The sequence below is a fragment of the Pteropus medius genome, unplaced genomic scaffold (assembly GCF_902729225.1).
Source record: "Pteropus medius unplaced genomic scaffold, Ma_sr-lr_union100, whole genome shotgun sequence".
Taxonomy (NCBI): Eukaryota; Metazoa; Chordata; class Mammalia; order Chiroptera; family Pteropodidae; genus Pteropus; species Pteropus medius.
In genome coordinates this window covers 19907369-19928671 of record NW_024352787.1, presented here as the reverse complement: position 1 = coordinate 19928671, position 21303 = coordinate 19907369, and the positions used below count along the sequence as shown (strand labels likewise).

Sequence of the window (21303 nt, the reverse complement as noted above, 5' to 3'; positions counted from 1 at the left end):
AATTAAACTACGAAGATAATTTGAATTAGCATAATTAAAAGATGTCTAATCTCGTGGAGAAACATACACAAATGCAATTAAATGTGATTACTATGAAGATCAAGGTAACAGTTATTTAATAGCAGCGCAGAGAAAGGGTCTCCTAAATAGGTCTGGGGAACTTGCGGAGAATTCAAAACGGAGATGACCTTTGAACAGAGAAATGGAATTTCCTACTTTTTCATTCCTGGGAGGTGTTCAGTGCGAGGTACCCAGGGGCTCTGAAATCCAGTCCTGAAATGATTGCTGTCCACAAGCGGGAGCCTAAATCCCCACCAGAATCCTGGAGAAAGGCGGAAGACGCAGAATCATCCGCTAAGAGGAAGAGGCCTCTTAATAAAATGGTGTAGAACAGACACAGCTAAGCCCAACCCCAGCTGCGCGCTCTTAGACGGAGTTCCAGATTTCCGCCCTCTCCTTAGGGCAGGCCAACCCGTCCTCTCCCGCCTCCCCGCCTCCCGGCGTCGCGTACTGGGCACTAGATGATTGACAGATTCATTCACCAATCACTGGCTCTACTACAGGGGCTCTGAGGCCCCATCCAGGTCTTTGGTCCCTAGGGCGAGATGCGGCTTCTGCGCGTCTACGTCAGCGTGCTGACGTCACGGGCCGGGTACTCGAGGAGGTTCGGGAACGGCCCGCGTCGCCTACCAGGCTTGATCCCAGGTCCCGCCCTGCTGAGCCCTCCCTTCCGCTCGGTAGGGCCCCGTGGGCGCGACCACGGAGCTGTTGTTCTGGAGCCAGATTAGGGTGGCTGGCTCGGAACTACCCGATGAGGTAGGTTGGATTTCTCATCACCCTGTTTGACAGATTTGAAAACTGAGTCACCTGGGTCAAATGACTTGCACGGGACTTTCAGGGCTCTACACCCGCTAACGGAGGCCAGAACTCGAGCATCTGATTCTGTTTGTTGCGTTCTGCGACGTCCTACGGAGAGGAGGAGGCGGGGCTAGGCAAGCTGTATTTATCAAAGGTACAAAAGTGAAGTTGCAAAATGATTAGCACCTTTTGATCCACGGCTTGAGCTGGGATTCAGGGGATGCTGAATCCCAGGGATGAGGTCTCTCTTCCTTCACTCTACGGACCCCGAGGAGTCCTCGGTGGAGTCCAGCCTCATGCTGGTGCCGTGGGTCCTCCAGAGTGACCGAGAATAGGCACTAGGTGATTCATGGGTTATACGGACCAAGTATAAGCGACCTCTTATTCATCAAAAAAAGCTGTTTCAAAACAAAACAATTAAAATATTAAAGCACAAGTCGTAAATGTTCTGACTATGGTTTCAGTTCACTGATTTGCCCACTCCTGGAAGTATTTTGAAATCTCAGTAGCATGCTTACTTTTGGTTTAAGATTAGAAAGGATTTTTTTTTTTTCTTTTTAGTTCCCACATGGGTTAACATTGTGGAATTTCTCTTACCATTCCATTAATATGCCAGTTGTTCACCATGTCATTTGTCTTCTGTTTCACAGATGGAATCACTGAATTCATCACTTGACTCATTAATAGTTTGGATAAGTTTAGCAAAGTAACAAAGTATCAGATTTAACTTCTCAAATATACTGAAATTCATTTTGTTTATCTCAGAATTCTTGTTGAGAAGGGTTCTGAAAGACAATTCTCATCTATATACAATCTGCTCATACATCCTCTCCTTCTAGGAGCAGTATCTCACAAAACAAAACAACTTATGGTACTGTTGTTTTATTTATGGATTCTAATAAGGCGGGACATAATACATGCTCATAAAATATGTGTAATGTATAATAAGTGTATACATATATATTTTATATTATCTGGAATAATTCATTCTCTTTAAATCTTGCTGTTCCAAACATCGGCCTTTTTAAGACTGCATGATTGCGTAAAACTGCATTAAAGAAATTAAAGCATTTCCAGGTACTTTTTCTCATTTATGTTCACAGAAGGATGGTAATCGTTACCATTTGAATTTATTATTTGGACAAGTATATCTGATGAGTGTCTGATTTATGCCACACTTTGTTTTAGGTGTTGGGGACTGAGTGCTGAAAAATTTAGGTAAGGTTTCTGCCCTCAGACACCTTACATTTTGGTGGAGATACGATAAACATTTAAACAAAAATGACAATTTTAGATAATGATAAATAGTAGAAAAAATATTACAGAGTAAAGGGCTAGATAGAGTATAACTGAGTGTAGGGGAGAATTTAGTGTGGTGATCAGGGAAGACTTCCTTGAAGAAGTGACAGTTTGGGTGAGACCTGGATGTTTGGAATGGCAAGATCTGCCAGAAATTTCCAGGTAGATGTAACAGTGCAACAGAGCTAAAGGAAAAATGAGCTTGGCATGCCCCAAGGGTAGAAGAGAAGGGATGTGGCTGGAGTGAAGTGAACCTAGGGGAGAGGGAGATGGGGGAGCAGTGATAAGAGATGACACTCAAGAGGTGGACAGGAACAGGATCATCTGAATGCCCTGTAAGAATTGCAGACAGGTAAAGGAAATAGGATTTGTACATTACCAAAGCACTCTTTGTTTTCTTTAGTGACCCTCATAAACGCTAACCAGCTCTCTGCTTTATTTTGATTATGAAATCGTTGCAGTAATTCACTATATTTTTTTCACCAGTGGTCCTCTTTCTTAGTGAAAAAGGTGTCTTCCCTCAAGCATTGTGTCCCATGATGTTTCCTTCCTGTTCGTTGTTATTATGTGTAGGACTCTAAGCTTGTCTTCAACTTCTTGCTTTTATTCTCCCTACTTCCAACCATAAGCCCTCTGCAGTATTATCTTTATGTGCTTGCCCATTGGAAAGGACTGGCAGTCAATCCCTGCTCTTCTCCAAACTGAGTTCTAAGAAACTGCACTGTCAAGTGGATTACTGTTTTTCATTTCAACTTTTCTTACTTAGTGCCTACAATGTGCCAGGTGCATTACATACCTTCTAATCCTTCTAACATATTGCAAAGGTAAATATCTCTTCTTGATGGAAAAGGAAGCTTACACTGAAGGCCACCCAGCTAGTACTGAAGGAGCCTAGATTTGAACTCTAATTAGCCTGCCCCAATGTCTAATCCATGCTACTTCACTACTTCCCTGAGTATGTAAAAGCAGCTACAAACCTCTATTATTTCAAATCATATTTTATGAAATGGCATGGTAGAGATCATGATTCAGTCCTCCTGGTTTAAAGCTGGGGCTGCGGAGGCTAATAAATGTTTAGTGATTTTCAAGACATGACTGACACCAAATTCTCCCCTTGCTGATTTTCAGCTTTATGTTTTTTCTGGTGTACTTCATGAAAGTTTCATCATGTGGTTTCTGAGTATATATAAATATAGTATTCGACATCATGAATTTACTGTCCATAAACTCATACCAAGTAATTTTAAAAAGATGACACAGTGCTGCTTTGGAGGCTAAATTAATCCTTTGTTTTCTTATTCTCTTTTATCAACCATAAGTAGTTATAAACTTTCTAGATGAATCTTTGGTTTCCATTAGTAGAAAGTGATTTCAAAATGACATTAAAATTTAAGTTTTAGTTTCAGGAATCTTTGAAAGGACATTTAAAAGTCGTTACTGTTTTCCCAGCTTTAAGCTTATACTTACAAGTGTGGGAATATTACCTAGAGTTTTCTCATAGTTTCTGTCAGCAAGCGGAGTTTCTTCCTATGATTGAGGAAGCCCTTGAGTCAGCTCAGGGGGACATAATATCATTTTCTTAGCAATATATTATCATTTAAAAAAATAAGTAAAAATCAGTTTATAAGTTATATTTTATTTATTATGGTTGGGATATGATAGATGAATAATAATAAACTAACAAATAGCTTAATTTACTCTCTGGTGTTTTTGACTCTCCTATAACTTAATGGGGATTGTCTTTTTCATTAGTCAAATTAGAATAATGTTATGGGAATTAACACCTTCTTTCTTAAATGTTGAAAGATGTTTAAATTTAGGCAAAAGAGATCTTTTGCTGTTTCAGCCATCTACTGGATATTTCGACTTAGTATCTCTGTCCTTTAAGATTGTTCATGCTATAGAATCCAGGTTCTGAAGATCCAAGCTGTCATAATTTGTCCTCAAATTATAGTGCCCTCCTTCTGCCATTAGCACAGAGCCTCAAACGGGACTCCTGGGCTTTCCAACTTCCATTGCTGTGCCATTGTTGTGGTCTTCCTACAGCCTAGAATGCCTTCTGGATAGACAAATCCAGCTAAAGTTCTACCTGTCCTTCTGCGTATATCTTTGCTGATTTCTTGAGGGAGATTTCCTTTGTCTCTTTAATGGAAGCCTTCCTTTCAAAGCACTTTGGGAGTCTTTCTCTGTGATGCAGTTTACCAATTTTGATATCTTTGGTAATGTACTATTTTACACATAGGTGTTCAAATCAGTGTCAGCTTGAGCTTAAGAGAGACAATTCTTGTTATACATGCAACATTTTTGTAGCTTGTAGAGCCCTTTAGTTTTATTTACACTTTTATTACTCATCTTTGAGAGAAGCATTGGTATGCTTTTTTTGGCTTTAATCCAACAGAACTTTTTCCTGTTTCATTTAAGAGTCTGACTTCTACAGTTACCCAAGGGATCCCTTGAGAGGAACTCAAATCTTTGGATTGTAAATGTTGAAGGGCTATCATCGCAAATAAAAATGAATGTTCTCTGTGTTTATGGTGTCAGAAAAAAGTAACAACAATTTCACTTTCTATTATTAAAGATGAGAAAACTGAGGCCCAGAGAGACTAGCCAGGAGCCCCTGCAATGCTGGGCTAAGAAGCCTGGTCAGTACTCCTGATTCACAATAGCAAAAGCTTGTGCAGGTTGTCATTGGGTCTGATGTCTGACATCAGAATTCCTGACAGCCTCTGACAAGTATATTAGCACAGCTCAGGCATTTCTGGATTATTTCGCTTGTTTTTCTTGTGAGTGGACCTGGATTTGGAAGATACATCTCTCTTGTGGTGACTTAAGTTCAAAGCAGGACCTCTCACCAAGGATCTCTGACTGAGCTGTTTAAGCCTCCTAGATTTTCCTGGGCAGGCATCAGGGTAGTATCAGGTTTGGTAAGCTCTTTAGTTTAAAATTCTTCTACTTTCCCTCTTGTCATGGTTTTCCAAAAAATATCTCTTGAGACCTGTGGGCATCCTCATTATATTAAACTTGGAGTTTGGAGGAATTTTACCTTTTAAGTTGTGGTAATCACAGATTTCCATGTTTCATATTTTCCAGAACAGTATACTTTTCAAATATTGTGCATTATTGCTCATGAAAGTATATTCTTGTTTGCTTTTTCTTTTTCCAGTAAAATATATCCTCAATTTTTTTTTTTTTTTGAATTAACCACTTGCTTGTCGAATTAATGATGTAGAACTAGGAAGTTTTAAGTACATTTTCCTATTACTGTGGTAGTTAAATTCATCAAAGATAATACAGGGAGCTCTTGAGCTATTAGATGTTTCTCCAGCTGAGGTGGAAATACCAGCCAGGCCTTGTTTGGGGCATTATTGATAATAACGAACATTTACAAAGAGCTTCCTCTGTGCCAGGTGCTGTTCTAAATGCTTTATGTCCAGGTTGCTCATCCTCAGCACTATCGACATTTTGGACTGGGTACTTCTTTGTTGTAGAGCTGTCCTTCGCATTGTAGGATGTTTAGCAGCATGTCTGGGCTCTACCCGCTAGATACCAGTGGCACCTCCCCAAGTGTGACAACCAAAAATGTCTCCTCTGCCCCTGACACCTTGAGAACCACTGCCTTATTTAAACTAATTTATTCCTCACAACAACTTTCTCGATAAGTTATATTATTACCTTCATTTTTTAGAAGAAGCTGAGGCATAGAGAACTTAAGTAACTTGTCTAAGGTTATACACAGATACTCAGCAGTAATACTAGATTTGAAACCAGGCAGTGCTGTCTGTGAATCCTGGCCTAACACAACCAACTCAGACTGGGCACCAACTATTAGTGATCCAACAACCCGTGTAAACCAAGAAACAGAACAATTACCAACAGGGACAAAGCAGGGCTGTAAGTGAGGTGGCTGGGTGGCAAACTGATGAACTGGGGAATATTGCCAGAATTGCCTATTTTTCAAGAGAAGCTAGAAATCTGGATTTTATTTATGTGGAAAACTTTCAACTTTTAATATTGGTTAATAATTTAAGCCAATAGACTGATAAAATACTACCGCCTCTGTATAGAGAACATTTGGTCCTGGGCCCTCAGTTTGCAGTTTTTTTATGTGTGTAGACTTTGCAGTAATGTGACATGTAGATGTATATATTCATTTGATGGAGGAAATGAGGTAGATTCTGTGTGGAGGGCAGAAGTTTCCCTTCTTAGAAGGCTTTGGTAATGAGGATGGGTGGGGTGGAGCTTATAGGCTAGAAGTGGTTGTCTTGCTTTCTTTTAAGCCAAGAAAGTCTGAATTAAAGATGGCCATCCATACTTTGAACTTTCAATGCTCTTCTGCTCAGTGTAGACTCAATTTGAAAGTTCTGTACTTTTATGTCCTTCGGCCGTATCATTCGTAACTATTTTTCCCATCACCTCTACTTGTCCAGATGTTTAGTACATATTTTATGGAACATAAAGAAAACACTGAATTCTGGAATTCAGTGGCTGTATCCTGGAGAAGCAAACCATAATCATATCTTACTTTGTTGACAGCCAGTAACCAGTTGAGTATGGGTTTAACTCTCTTTGAATGTCCAGGCTTTCTGCCTATGTTTTAGTAGCAGATGGACTGCTGCTGGCCTTCGGAGTATTTTCCTTGTCCTCAGCATTCCAGCCTCTTTAGTTGAGCTATCATGCGCCATCAGGCATGCTCCTGCTCTTCGTGTGAAAAGTGAGCTCACACTCTTATCCTGACTTTCCATGGCCCTTGTACTCTGTCCACACACTTCTGTCTAGGTGCACTTCCTGACACTCCCTCATGTGTGGCCTCTTCCAGACTGTTGGTGACTCACTTCTCAGAATATGTTCGTCCTCAGCACTATTGCCATTTTGGGCCGGATACTTCTTTGTTGTGAGGGCTGTCCTTTGCATTGTGGGATGTTTAGCAGCATCCTAGGCTCTCCTCACTAGATTCTCCTCCTGTTTTTAGTTGGCTCTGGTCCACCTCTTTCTCTGAAGTATGTTACCTTTTCATTTCTTTCAAAGTCATATAGTTTCTGTTAGGCCAGCTTTTTCATGAAGCCTTTTCTGGTCACAAGAACTTAAAGTTTAACCTTGTGTGTATTATAATTATGTCGGGCTTTGATTTCTAATTATTTATATAACCATTTTACTTCCTTTATAAAACTATATTCTACTTGAGGATAAAGACGGTATATTTTCCATCTTACTTTTCCCCTCAGCTGCTAGCATAGAGTTTTACTTGTGATCTATATGTAATACACATCTGTTAATTCATTTGGGTTGAATAGGTTCCCACTCATATAGAGGTTTCTTTCTTTTTTTCCATATATTTGTACCAATTTATATAATGTGTTGTTAGAGTGACTCCACTAAGTGCATTCAAAATATATTGGACAAAAATATTAATTAATTTGGGGGAATTGGGTCATTTTTATTAATTCCATTAGCAATTATGGTAATTGGAGATTAAATATTCTTGGTTTAGTTAATATAGTATATTGAAACTCCAAACATATGTGTAAACTTGTCTGACTTTAGTTAGCAAGTACTTAGACTACATAAGTTTATATGATGTTATTTGTAATTCATGAATTGTATCAAGTGAATGCCTAACAAACACATGGCCAGACATTTCCCTAGGTACTATAGATATAGAAGTGTCTTCTAGGAACTTGTGGTATACCAATGAGAAAAAGACATGTAATATGTGAAATATATATGAAAGATAAGAGGTACTTTTAAAGGAAGATATATGGCTCATGTATTATACCAATATCAGAGAAGATTTCATTTGGAAATGATAGTTAAGCTTCCTCGAACAATGAATAGGCTTGCTATTGCTGTTAATTGTTTGCTGGTTGGAAGAAAAGGCACCCCAGGCAGAGGCATTATTAGGACAATGGTGAAACCTCCTTCTGTACAGGGGAACAAGAGATAGGTTAGTACAGCTAGAGCACTGGATATGCAAGAAATGGAGTTTTGAGTAGAGGGACGAAGTGATTCATTCCAGTTTTCATTTTAGATGTTTTGGAGATGAATGAGACTGAATTATTGCAATAATGTGAATGAATGGTGATTGGGAAAGACCAATGAGAGATATTAGGGGAAATGACATAGTCACCATTTTGGAGTGTCTTGAAAATGGAACCAGCATCAGAATCAAATTTAATACACTGTGTTAATGATAAAAACTCTAAATAAGATCTTACTGGTTATTATTGCTTAATTTTTCTTACCTTAAACATTTTTGATGTATTTACAGGTAGTACATATATGTCAATATCTGTATTTTAAGTCATTCTTATCATTTCCTTTTTAATTTTGTAATTGCTTATCTCTTGTTAAATAATTTGAGAGCAAATTTTTTGAGAATGGAGCTAGTTTCAAACCTCTATTGAGAACCTTGTGAGTTTAAAAAAATTCTACTACTTTTGTAATATCCTTTGCTGCTGTAATGTGTGCTCTGAGCCCATTCTCATAATTAAGCTATAATTCATAATCTGTTTTCTGGGTATATTAACCTGTAGTTACATTGAGTCTTAATTAGTAATCCTTGTTTATGTGATTCTTTTTTCTGAAGCACAAGCTAAATTGATAAAGTTATCTGATTAGTTGAGGGTCTGGTTTCATGTGTGACTGCCTAAGAAGTCTGATGAAAACAGGAAAGGATACTGACGTTTTTTAAATGTAGGCATCAAGATTTTGAGATTGACTCATTCACCAAGTTTTGGACCTCAAACCTTCATGCATGGTAGAGATTAGTAATTTTTTTAGGAACTGTATGCCATCCTTGTATATCAGAGTATAGGAGATAACATACGTAACTTCTGCCTGTTGGTAGATACTCTTGGGCAAAGGTGAGAATGACATTCCCTTTTATTGACTTGCTCTAGTTTGTGAAATCGAAAGTTAGCCTTGGAAAACTCCAGAGGCAGTTGATGTTACATCTAACCTAGCATTGCTATTAGTGTGCCACTTCTACCAGCTATAGCCGCTAAAAGAGTAGTGAGTAGAAGATGGCTCTGTCAACTAGAGTGACACTTGGAGGAACCCTTATCTCTCCCCGTTCAGAGAAGAAGTCTTGTGTTGTTGAATGAAAAAGAAACCCAGCTTTGCTGTCTACTCATAGGCTGGCTACTTAGAATTTAGCTTCTGTTTTCTCATATAGTGAAGATAGGTCTCAGGGCGGGGGAAGGCTAGAATTTTGTAAAATGAACACATTCTTAATTCTAGTCTTTAAAAAGATGAAGAAAATAGCTTGAGATATTCATGATTTTCAGTTCTAGATCAATAGGACTGTCAGTCTCAAGAATTGAGAGCATGTGTTTGAAAATTGCTTGTAGTGAGTACTGAAGAAGTGGTGTTACATGGTACAGAGATGTCTTCGTATGCGTTATAAAATATTTCAGGTTTCTGAATTGAGGGATTATCTGTCTAGATAATAATATGATTATTGACTCCATCATTGCTAAAAGTGGCAAGAGATTTCTAAGAGGAAGCTTTAAATATTCAAGAGAATATGTGCACTAAGGGGCAACATGATTCCTTTGAATTACCATCTGCTGATGGTTCACAGTGCTAATGAGGTCAAAACTAGGAAGAATAGTGGTAACTCCATAAACCATCAGGTATTTTATAACTGATCTATTGTGATTTTTTAGGAAACCTGAAAGTACATTTTGTTCTGTGGGAACAGAAAAAAGTTCTGGAAAATGATGGGCAGTCAGCAACCAAATAAATCAGTTATCTTTTACACTAGTGGAAATGACTTTGACACATGAAGGAAAAATAGAGTTATATATAGCTTCTGTGACCTGGAAAATTAAGACAAAGTTTCTAGGTGAACTGTGGAGAAATTTGAATGTAGAAGTTAGAGCTGAAGCTGAGAAAGGAAAAAAAAAAATACAATATCAGTTTAATCACCAGAAGAGGTCTGCTAGGAAGAGAATCAGAAGTTGAAGAGAAACAATAGACTGTGGAAGAAGGTAGCTATAGTGATCCTGTGTTCCCAAGTTATTTTGGGCCACAGATAGCAGTTTCTAAAAAAGATGAGAAACAGATAATATTCTTGTTCTCCAGTGCCCATCTTCAGAGGATTATTTTGAATGTAGCTATAACTTGCCAGCCATCTGACTCAGACAGTACTGGTGACATAACATCACATGGTGACAGTACTGGCTACCAAGTTATCAACCCCTTCAGGGTTGGTGAGCTAACAGTATATACCACCGAATATAACTTCGGCCACTCCGAGGCATGCTGACATTTTGCCAACCTAGAATCTATGGGGGAACAAATATACACTGTTAAATGTCCTTCCTCTATCCAGCTGGGTCATCTTCCCCTAGACCAAGTAACATCATTATTGTTAAGAGTATACACTTAATTTCTTTCCTCTCTTCAGTCACTCTCATGTAATACTTATATATCTCTCTCCTCAACTAAGTGGAAGTTCTGCTAAGAGCAGGAGAACTCTTGCATTACCTTTTGAATCCTTTTGAATGTCTGCTTAGGGTATTACATTTTGTAGGTGTTTGATGCTTATTTAATAAAATGGGAACTCTTAATGGACTTAAAGAGGGTCTACTTCATAATTGTTATTTTTTTGTTCTATAAATAAGTGCATTTCCTTGGCTTTTTATTTTTTTATCTTTAATGGAGAGAAGGAAGAACATTCAAATTTCTGTTATATCTCAAAGGTTTAACTTCCATCTGTATGTTCTTGACTCTCAAATTTCTATTTCTAGCTCAGACCTCTTCCCTGAATTCCTGACTTATATATAAAAAAAAAAACTTTTTTATCTCCACTTAAATATTAATAAGCATTTCATATTTCATGTGTCCAAACTGAACTTATATTCTTCAAAGTTGCCCCTCTATCTTCTCCATTTCAGTAAATAGCAACTCTGTCCTTCCATTTCCTCAAGCTATATAGATTTGGCAGTTCTTCAGTTCTTCCTTTATTCCATACTCTATACCCATTTCATTACCAAATGCTTTTGGCTCAGTATTTAGAACCAATCAGTTCTTAACCACCTCAGCTACCACTACCTTAGTTTACTAAGTCAATATGTCATCTCTTCTGAATTATTACCATAGTCCCCTAATTGGTCACCCTATTTTGATAGTTCTCTCTGCTGGAGAGCCTCTTAAAGTTTTAGCTGGATCATGTTTCACTTCTACTGAAAAGACTCTCATTTAGAGTCTCTATCATGGACTATAATGTCCTTTACCCCTTGATACCTTCTCTTTTATCATCTCCTGATACCCTCCTACTCTGTCACTTCGCTCTAGAAGAACTGAAAGCTGATGGGCTGGCTGAACTCCTACATAGCCAGTTCCAACCTTCCTCAGGGCTTTGCCCTTAGATCCCATATATAAGTGAGGTCATATGGTATTTATTTTTCTGTCTTATTTCACTCAGCATAATACCCTCTAGGTCCATCCATGTTGCAAATAGTAAGATTTTATTTTTTTATGGCCAAGTAATATTCCATCGTATATATGTATGACATCTTCGTTGTCCAATCACTGTTGACGGGCACTTAGGTGGCTTCAACATCTTGGCTATTTTAAATAGAACTACAGTGAACATAGAGGTGCATATATCTTTTCAAATTAGTGTTTTGTAGTTTTTTTTGGATAAATACCCAGAGAGGAATTGCTGGGTCATGAGGCAGTTCTGTTTTTAAATTTTTGAGGAACTCTTTTCTATAGTGGCTGCACCAATTTGCAATCCAACTGACAGTGCATGAGAGTTCTCTTTTCTCCACATACTCATTAACACTTATTTTTTTATCTATTGATGATAGCCATTTTGACAAATGTGAGATAACATGTCATTTTGGTTTTAATTTGCATTTCTCTGATGATTAATGATGTTGAGCATCTTTTCATATGTCTTGGCCATCTGCTCTGGAAAAATGCCTATTTGGATCCTCTGCCCATTTTTTAATTGCATTGTTTGTTTTTGGCGTTGTATGAGTTCTTTATAAATTTAAGATGTTAACCCTTTTCCGTATGTATCATTGGCAAATATCTTTTTCCATTCAATAGGTTGTCTTTTCATTCTCTTGATGGTTTCCTATAGCCCTGTAGTTTGACATCAGGTAATGTGACACCTCTACCTCTGTTCTTCTTTCTCGGTTAGCTGTAGCTATTTGGGGTCTTTTATGGTTCTGTATAAATTTTAGGATTATTTGTTCTAGTTCTATGAAAAATGCCATTGTATTTTGATAGGAATTGCACTGAATCTATAGATTACTTTGGATACTATGGCCATTTTAGTAATGTTAATTTTTCCTATCCACTAGCATGGTATATACTTCCATTTACTTGTATCTTCTTCAGTTTCTTTCTTCAGTGACTTATAATTTTCCAAATACAGGTCTTTTATCTCTTTGGTTGAATTTATTCCTAGGTATTTTATTGTTTTTGATGTAATTGTAAATAGGATTGTTTTCTTAATTTCTCTTTCTCATAATTCATTATTGGTTTATAAAGATGCAACCAATTTCTGGATATTAATTTTATATCCTAATACTTTACTGAATTCATTTATCAGTTCTAACTTTTTTTTTTTTTTTTTGGTGGACTCTTTAAGGTTCTCTATACAAGAAATGACAGTTTTACTTTTACCTTTCCATTTTGGATGCCTTTTGTTTCTTTTTCTTGTCTGGTTGCTGTGGCTAGGACTTTTAATACAATGTTGAATAAAAGTGGTAAAAGTGGACATCTTTGTCTTGTTCTTGATCTTAAGGAAAACGTTTTTAGCTTTTCCCCATTTAATATGATGTTAGCTGTGGATTTGTCATATATGACCTTTATTATGTTGAAGTCTGTTCCCTCTGTTCACACTTTACTGAGTTTTTATCATAAATGGATGCTGGATTTTGTCAAATGCTTTTTCTGCATCTATTTATATGATCATACAATTTTTATCTTTAATTTTTGTTAATGAGGGGTATCATATTAATTAATTTGCAGAAATTGAACCAAACTTGCATCCCGGGAATAAATGCCACTTGATCATGATATATGATCTTTTTAATGTATTGCTGAATTCATTTTGCTAATATTTTGTTGAGGATTTTTGTATCTGCGTCCATCAGGGATATCAGCCTGTAGTTTTCTTTCTCTTTCTCTCTCTCTCTCTTTTTTTTTTTTTTTTTTTTTTATTGTAATGTCTTTGTTTGGTTTTGGAATCAGAGTTAATGGTGGCCTTGTAAAATGAGCTTGGGAGCCTTCCCTCCTCTTGAATTTTTTGGAGTAGTTTGAGAAGAATAAGTGTTAAGTCTTCTTTGAATGATTGATAAAATTTACCTGTGAAGCCATCTAGTCCAGAACTTTTGTTTTTTGGGAGTTTTTTGATTACCAATTTGATTTTGTTAGTAGTAATCAGCCAGTTCAGATTTTCTATTTCTTTTTGATTCAATCTAAGAAGGTTGTATGGTTCTAGGAATTTATCCATTTCTTTCAGATTGTCCAATTTATTGGCATATAATTGTTGATAGTATTTTTTTTATAATCCTTTGTATTTCTGTGGAGTCAGTCAGTTGTCACTTCTCCTGTTTCATACTGATTTTATTTATTTGATTCCTCTCCTTTTTTAATGAATCTGGTTAAAAGTTTATCAGTTTTGTTTACCTTTTCAGAGAACCAGTTCTTGGTTTTATTGATCTTTCGTATTGTTTTCTTAAACTCTATTTCATTTATTTCTGCTCTGATTTTTATTATTTCCTTCCTTTTACTCACTTTAGACTTTATTTGCTGTTCTTTTTCTGGTTACTTTAAGTGTAAGGTTACACTGTTTATTTGAAATTTTTCTTGTTTCTAGAGGTAGGCCTGTATTGCTATGAATTTTTCTCTTAGGACTGCTTTTGCTATGTCTCATAGACTTTGGGTCATTGTGTTTTCATTTTTATTTGTCTCAAGGTATCTTTTGATTTCTTCTTTGATCTCATTGTTAACTCATTCATTATTTAGTAGCATGTTATCTAGCCTCCCCCTGTGTTTGTGTGTTTTTCAGGTTTTTTTTAAATTTAGTTTTATTATTTGTTTCGAGTATACAATACATTGGCTAGACATTTATATAATTTATAAAATGATCCCCCTAAGTATTCTTTCTCTCCTCTGACTCTCCACCTAGCCATTTCATTAATGCTAACTACATTCCCTATGCCATGCTCCCCATCCCTGTGACCATCTATCAATTACTAATTAGTACTTCTTTAATTGACTTCTAGTTTGATACTTTTGTGGTCATAGATGATGCCTGATATGATTTCAGTCTTCTTAAATTTACTGAGACTTGTTTTTTGACCTAACTCGTGTTCTGTCTTGGAAAGTAGTGTTCTATGTGCATTTGAGAAGAATGTATGTTCCGCTGCTTTGGGATGAAATGCTCTAAAAATATCAATTAAATCCATCTGTCATTTAAGGCAGCGGTTTCCTTGTTGATTTTCTGTCCATTGATGTTAATGGGGTGTTAAAGTCCTCTACTATGACCATATTACTGTTGATCTCTCCTTTTATGTTAGTCAATACTTAGGTGCTCCTATGTTGGGTATATAACTGTTTACTAGGGTTATATCTTCTTGTTGGATCCCTTTATCATTATATAATGTTCCTTTTTGTCTGTTATCATCCTTTGTTTGAAAGTCTATTTTGTCTGATGTGAGTGTGGCTACCCCAGCTTTTTTTTCATTGCCATTTGCTTGGAATATATTTTTTCCATCCTTTTACTTTGTGTATGTCTTTCAATTTGAAGTGGATGTCTTGTAGATAGCATGTTTGGGTCTTGTTTTCTTATCCATTCAGCCTCCCTATGTCTTAAGCATTTAATCCATTTACATTTAAAATGATTATTGATAGGTACATAGTTATTGCTATTTGTTATTCATATTTACTTTCTTTTTCTTAAAGAAGTCTCTTTAACATTTCTTGTAATATTGGCTTGGTGGTGATGAATTCCTCTAGCTTTTTCCTGTCTGGGAAGCTTTTTATCTCCCTTCAATTTTAATTGATAGCCTTGATGGGTAGAGTAGTCATGGTTGTAGGTCCTTGCTTTTGATTACTTTAAAATTTTTGTGCCAAGCCCTTCTGGTTTGCCATGTTTCTATCGAGAAATCAGCTGACAGTCTTATGGGAGCTCCCTTGAAGGTAACTAACTGCTTTTCTCTTACTGCTTTTAAGATTCTCTTTTTGACTTTAACTTTCATCATTTTAATTTTGATGTGTCTTGGTGTGAGCCTCTTTGGGTTCATTTTGTTTGGGACTCTCTGAGCTTCCTGGCTTGTATATTTGTTTCCTTTGCCAGGTTAGGGAAGTTTTCAGTGATTATTTCTTCAAAGACATTTCAATTCCTTGCTCTCTCTCTTTTCCCTCTGGTACTCCTGTGATGGGAATGTTGCTATGCTTGATGTTGTCCCAGAAGCCTCTGAAACTATCCTCATTTTATGGGTGTTTTTTTTTTTTTTTTTGCCATTCTGATTAGGTGTTTTCTGCTACCTTGTCTTCCAAATCACTGATTCAGTCCTCTACTTAATTTAATCTGCTATTTATTCCCTCTAATTCTTCATTTCAGTTATTATGTTCTTTATTTCTGTTTTTATTTTAATGGTTTCTATGCCCTTTTTTATACTTACTATCTCTTTGTTGAAGTTCTCACTGAGAATTTCTGTTTTTCTAAGTTCATTGAGTATCTTTATACTAGAACTATGTATCTGTTAGATTGCTTGCCTACACTTCATTTATTTCTTTTTTTGGAATTTCCTCCTGTTGTTTCATTTGGGACATATTTCTTAGTTTTCTCATTTTGGCTGCCTTTCTATGTTTTTTCCCTCTCTATGTATTAGGTAGATCTGCTACATCTCCCAGTCTTGTCCAGATAACCTTATGTAGTAGTTGCCCTGTGGCGCAGTCTCCATGATCACCTTTACTGGGTGTCCCTTGTGTAGATTGTGTGTACCCTCTTGTTGTAGTTGAGCCTTGGTTGCTGTTGGCATGTTAGTGTGGGGGATTTACTCTCAGCCTGACTGGTTGTGAAAATTGGCCACACTCACAGATTATAAGCTGCTTGTGGGGCTGACCCCATGGAGTGGGATTCACCCATGGGCTTGTGTGCCTGTTGAGACCACCCTTTGAGTATGCCACTTGTGGGCCTAATCATCTGACACCAGTCTCCGGGTGTTTGATTCTGGGACCTCTTCAAAACTATCATTGGTTGGTTGCTGCCTGTTCTGGACCTGGAGGCATGTGGGCCAGCTCTCACCAGTGCCAGCCTGGGACAGGTCAGCAAAAGGCCCAGATCCTCCCCAGGCCTGAGGCTGCGTTCTGGTTGCTCATAAGACTCAGTAGCTGAAAGAGCCTCGGGCAGTACATGAGTTGGGAGGAACAGGGTCCCACATGAGCCGAAGTCCCTTCACCGGAGCCCAGGGTGAGTGCCTTTGTGAAGATGAGTGCCTGTGTGTGAGTGAGTCTGTGTGTGGGCCCTTTAAGAGGAATTCTGAGTTTCCAGCAGCCTTCTATCTTACCTCAATGGTTTCCGGCAGCCTTCTATCTTACCTCAAAGATTCTCTGTTGATTTTCACAGCCAGATTTTGTGGGAACTCCTCTTTCTGGCACTGGAACCCTGGACTGGGGAGTCCAGTGTGGAGCTGGGACCCCTCACTCCTCTGGGGGACCTCTACAGCCAAGATATCCCTCCCAAGATTCAACCACCACATGTGGGTGTAGGGCCAGCCCATTTTATATCTCAACGTGGCCTCTTCTTTATATCCTTAGTTATAGGAGTTCTCTTCAGCTTGTCTGCAAATAGTTATCCAGGTTGATTGTTCAGTAATTTAGTTGTAATTTTAATATGGTCGAGGGAGGAGGCAGCACAGTGTTTACATACTCCACCATCTTGACTGGAACCCTCTGATATTTCTAATATTGCTATAGAAATAGATTACTTAGGAAGAAAATGCTATTAGAACAGTTTTGGGCTTAGGAGATAAATTAGTGTATATTAGAGGAGTGACTTAAAAACACCGTAGCATATTTGTTTTCTGTTTTAATTTGTAAGTCGTTGATAATTTCTAAGTACATCTGAGTCTTGAAGCAGATTGTCAAAAGATTAAATTCTGTTTATGTGCACATGGTTACTTTCATCTACTAATGTTAACCAAAATTAATGAATAAGACAAGACTGCAAAAAATCATATAGAGCTTTAATAGAGAGTCCTCTTGAATGTGTGGGAGAAAGAGAGAAGAATGCAAGCAGCGGAAAGTGACCAAATTTATCAGGATGGAAAAAAAGCTTTCATTCCATCCCAAACAAATGTAAACAACACTAGGTAATATGATATCTATAAAAATAGATATTTGGAATAAATCCATGAAATTATAGATAGACAAACCACTGTGTAGTTGGATTTCTGAATTCTTAAAGTAAGAGAAAGAACAAAAAGAAATGCTGTTGAAATGTGAGTACCAGTGTACTAAGTTAGCTGCTTGAATAAAATAACACATGATGTGCTTGAGCCTTGATAGGTGATGCTTTATAGAAAATCTTTCTCTAAGTGTCTGGGAAGTATTTGAATACAAATGTATGGAACAAATGAAAGACAAATTTGGCTTTTAAAAGCTTGAAGTAAAGTGATTTCATGTGCATTTTCACCAAGAAGTGAGTAAACTTCAGACTCAAACTGTTGCACAGTGTACACTCCACTGTTTCATTTAAACCTTATGACGACAACAACAAAAAGACCGTTACTAGATATTTAATGTTGGCTCAAGATTCAGACAGAATGACTCCTATCTGCAGTCACAAGCACTTTAGCAGTCTTTAACTTCAACACTCAAATCTCCATTTTGTCTAGGTAATTTAATAGATATATGAAGGGCAGAATGACTTGGATGCCCAGAAATCTTATATAGGTTTTCCTTTTAATCTGTCACTGTGTCACAAACCGTTGTATACATAGTTATTATTCAAAAATGTGTATACAAATTCCATGTCCACTCTATTTTATAGAATTATTTAAGAGGTTTTTTGGATAACTCTGGTTCCTTACTCTGTGCTCTTAAAGGTAGCTCATACTCAAAGCAAAGTTAATTTAATGATTATTTTTGCAATGAAAATGCCTTACTCTCTTTGATATCTCTATAGACTACATATGCATAGGTATACTGTTAACCACAGGAGAGGTTCAGGCTCTAATAAAGAACAGAAGGCATTTATTTGAGGAAAAGGATTTGAGACATTCACATAGCAACCCAAAATGCTCTCTGGATAGAACAGAGAAAGGCAGGATTTATAAAGGCAAAAACCACAAAATGTAATTCTTCCATGCAAATGAAGGATTCCTGGGTAGATTAACAGGAATTGGTTAGTTTCAGTATGCAAACAAGGGAGTCAAAAACTACAAGAAAGTAGTCTATATGTGTGCATGTAACAGTTATTCCAGGATGCTTATGGCTCCAAGATGTCCTTGAGCTGAGTTTAGCAACAGATTTAGCAACTTAATAGCAGCAGCTCTGAGAACTAAGGAAGCACAAGGTGTGCTAGGCCCCACTTCCTTAATAGCCTCCTGACTGTATTTTAAGTGACTCTCTTAGCAATGTTTATTCCATTTTATTTTCTAAGCTATCAATACATAATATACACATTATGTTTAAACATATTTATATTGTATATATGTTTATACATACTGGGTAGATGTTTGAATAGATGGATAGAGCAAGCAATTCCATCCCAAAACATCCTTACATTTTTCTGAACTATTTACAAGTTTAATTGTGTACATCATGGCCTCACTTCTTTTTTGTTTCTTTTAAAAGAAATCCTTGCCTATAAAAAGGTAGTAAAAATATTCTGCTGCACATTCTTATTTTTTGCATGGTGTAAAATTTGGGTTTTGGTTCTTTTTTTTTTTTTCAATTTTGATATCTGGTTGACTCAACATTGTTTGTTTTAAACAAACTTTCTTTTTCACCATTGGATTGCTTTGACATCTTTGCCCAAAGTCCAGTGATCATATAAGTTCTGGTTTATTTCGAGGCTCTCCATTATGTTCCATTGATCTATTTGTTGATCCTTATGTTGGTACCATCCTGTTTTCATTACTGAAGCTTTGTAGAAGTCTTTAAGTTAGGCAGTGTGAGTCTTCCAATTTTGTTTTCCGTCAAGTTGCTTTGGATTTTTATTTTTTTGCATTTCTACATACATTTTAGAATTATCTTGACATTTTCTACAAAAAACAAAACAAAACAAAACAAAACCTTGATAGGATTCTGATTGGGATTGAGTTGACTGTAGATCAATTTGAGGAGAATTGAAATATTAGCAATATGGATTCTTTATTTCCATAATATATCTCGCCATTATATTCATTTTCTTTATTTCTCTAAGCAGTATTTTAGTTTTCAGTGTTGAGACCTTGCATATTTTTATTAATTTCTTAGGGTGTTATGTTTCTTATGCTATTTTAAATGGCCTTTGTTTTCTTTTTTCCCCTTCCCCGCCCCCCCGTTTTTTTGTTGTTGTTGTTGTTTTTTGTTTTTTTTTGTTTTTTTTGGTTTGTACTTTCTTCTCACTCCCAGAATGAAGCCCAGAATGAAGGGACTGGTAAATGGATGAATCACACTATCCTAAGTAAGCTGTTACTTTTTTTAGAAAAAAATGTGGAGCAAAAATAACCTGGATGCAGTGTAATAGCTGTCATTATAGAGGTCTGTGTGTACTGTTCTCCCATAGGCGTGGAAGAGGAGGAGGAAGCAAAAGCTTTCCTGAGAAAGTGACTTTTGAGTTAAGACTTATAAGAAGAGTAAGAGCCATAGATATAGGGAGAGTAGAACTCCCAATAGAGAGAAAAATACAGAGATTCCAGAGAACGTGATTTCTTTAGCAAACTGCTTATAATTTTTAGTATGTTGAAGTGATTATGGAGAAGTAGACAGAAGTAGGCCATGTGCTAGGTTAAGCAAGATTAAGGAATTTGAGGCCTACCTGAAGGTCAAGGGAACTATTTAATAAATGAACTCATAAATTTAGTTTACTTCTCTAAAAAACTTAACAGGTGTCGGGTGAGAATTATTATTAATTTTTAGTTTATCAGTACATTTATTTTTCTTAGGTGCCTTGTCTTTGCTCATTTTTCAGATTGAGTTTTAAGGATTTCATCATGTCTTTCATCACTTTTAAGTTATACTTTTAATGTTTTTTTGATAGAAAAGTTTTTGATTTTTATGTATTCAAACCTGTTTCTCCTTGACTTTCTTAGGAAGAACTTCCTCATCCCCAAATTATGTTACTTATCTACAGTTTCTTCTACATAACCCATGAAAATGTTTTTTTTTCATTAAGTTTTAAATAAGATCTTCAGTATATTTTGATGTATAGATTTTTTTCTCCATGTACTAGAATGACTAATAGTTGTATTATTTTGCAACTGAATTTCAGTGGCATCTTTATCATCTGTAGATGCTTTTTCATTTACACAAGTTTTTCGTTGTAGAAAAGTTTAGGAAAGTAAAGGCAAGATGGTGGTTTATAGCGCCTGATCTTTGGTGCTTTTATTTTTTTTAATTGAACTAATGCTTGATATTTGGTACATTTCTTATTACAGTTCAGATTTCTGGCTTCTACTGATAAATCAACAATATGGCCTCTCTGTCCACACATACGGCCCCTGAAGATCAGGCACATTTCTCTCCTGGTTGCTTCTAGTTCCTTTCTCCCAAGGTTGATTGTCGGTTGCCAGTTTTCTTTCAGTTTACACTATGGTTTTTCTCGTATCACACATGTATTTCCCTCGAAACCTGGAAAATAAGAAACTTGAGAGAGCCACATTTTAAGAAAAGTGGAGGACAGTAGATGTCTATGGAAATAAGGAGTTCCACAAAGTTTGAAGTTATGCCAGTCTCTCCAAATTAAAAACCAGTCAGAACATACATAATTTCAAAGCTTTTTGTCCCAAATGATTTATAAGTTGTGTTAGTACATGCTTTCAAAATATAGTGAAACATTTTAATGGATAAACAGAAATATCTGCCTTCCTTATTAATAGGTTTAGTTTTTAGTTATATGAGTTTGACTTATTTATGTGTTGTTTCAAGATTATATTCTAATACGTGGGTCCTACTTGTCGGAGCTGTTGT

General features: G+C 36.6%; 1 protein-coding gene and 1 long non-coding RNA gene across 7 annotated transcripts in view; one reads left to right on the top strand and one right to left on the bottom strand.

Annotated features, from left to right (window-relative positions):
• Positions 1 to 478, bottom strand: part of LOC120591591 (uncharacterized) — an 80079-nt gene extending 79601 nt beyond the window's left edge. For both annotated transcript variants that reach the window (XR_005649924.1, XR_005649923.1), the window contains exon 1: positions 217 to 478. This is a non-coding gene — a long non-coding RNA (uncharacterized LOC120591591). The remainder of the gene's footprint in view (positions 1 to 216) is intronic.
• Positions 479 to 629: 151 nt separating this feature from the next.
• Positions 630 to 21303, top strand: part of STARD3NL (STARD3 N-terminal like) — a 56498-nt gene continuing 35824 nt past the window's right edge. For 2 of the 5 annotated variants that reach the window (XM_039849529.1, XM_039849525.1), the window contains exon 1: positions 631 to 816. The gene's annotated coding sequence lies outside the window, so the exon portion shown is untranslated. Of the gene's footprint in view, positions 817 to 862; positions 1013 to 2046; positions 2077 to 19746; positions 19799 to 21303 lie in introns of those variants that run through there. The other 3 variants (XM_039849526.1, XM_039849527.1, XM_039849528.1) reach the window with 3 other exon arrangements.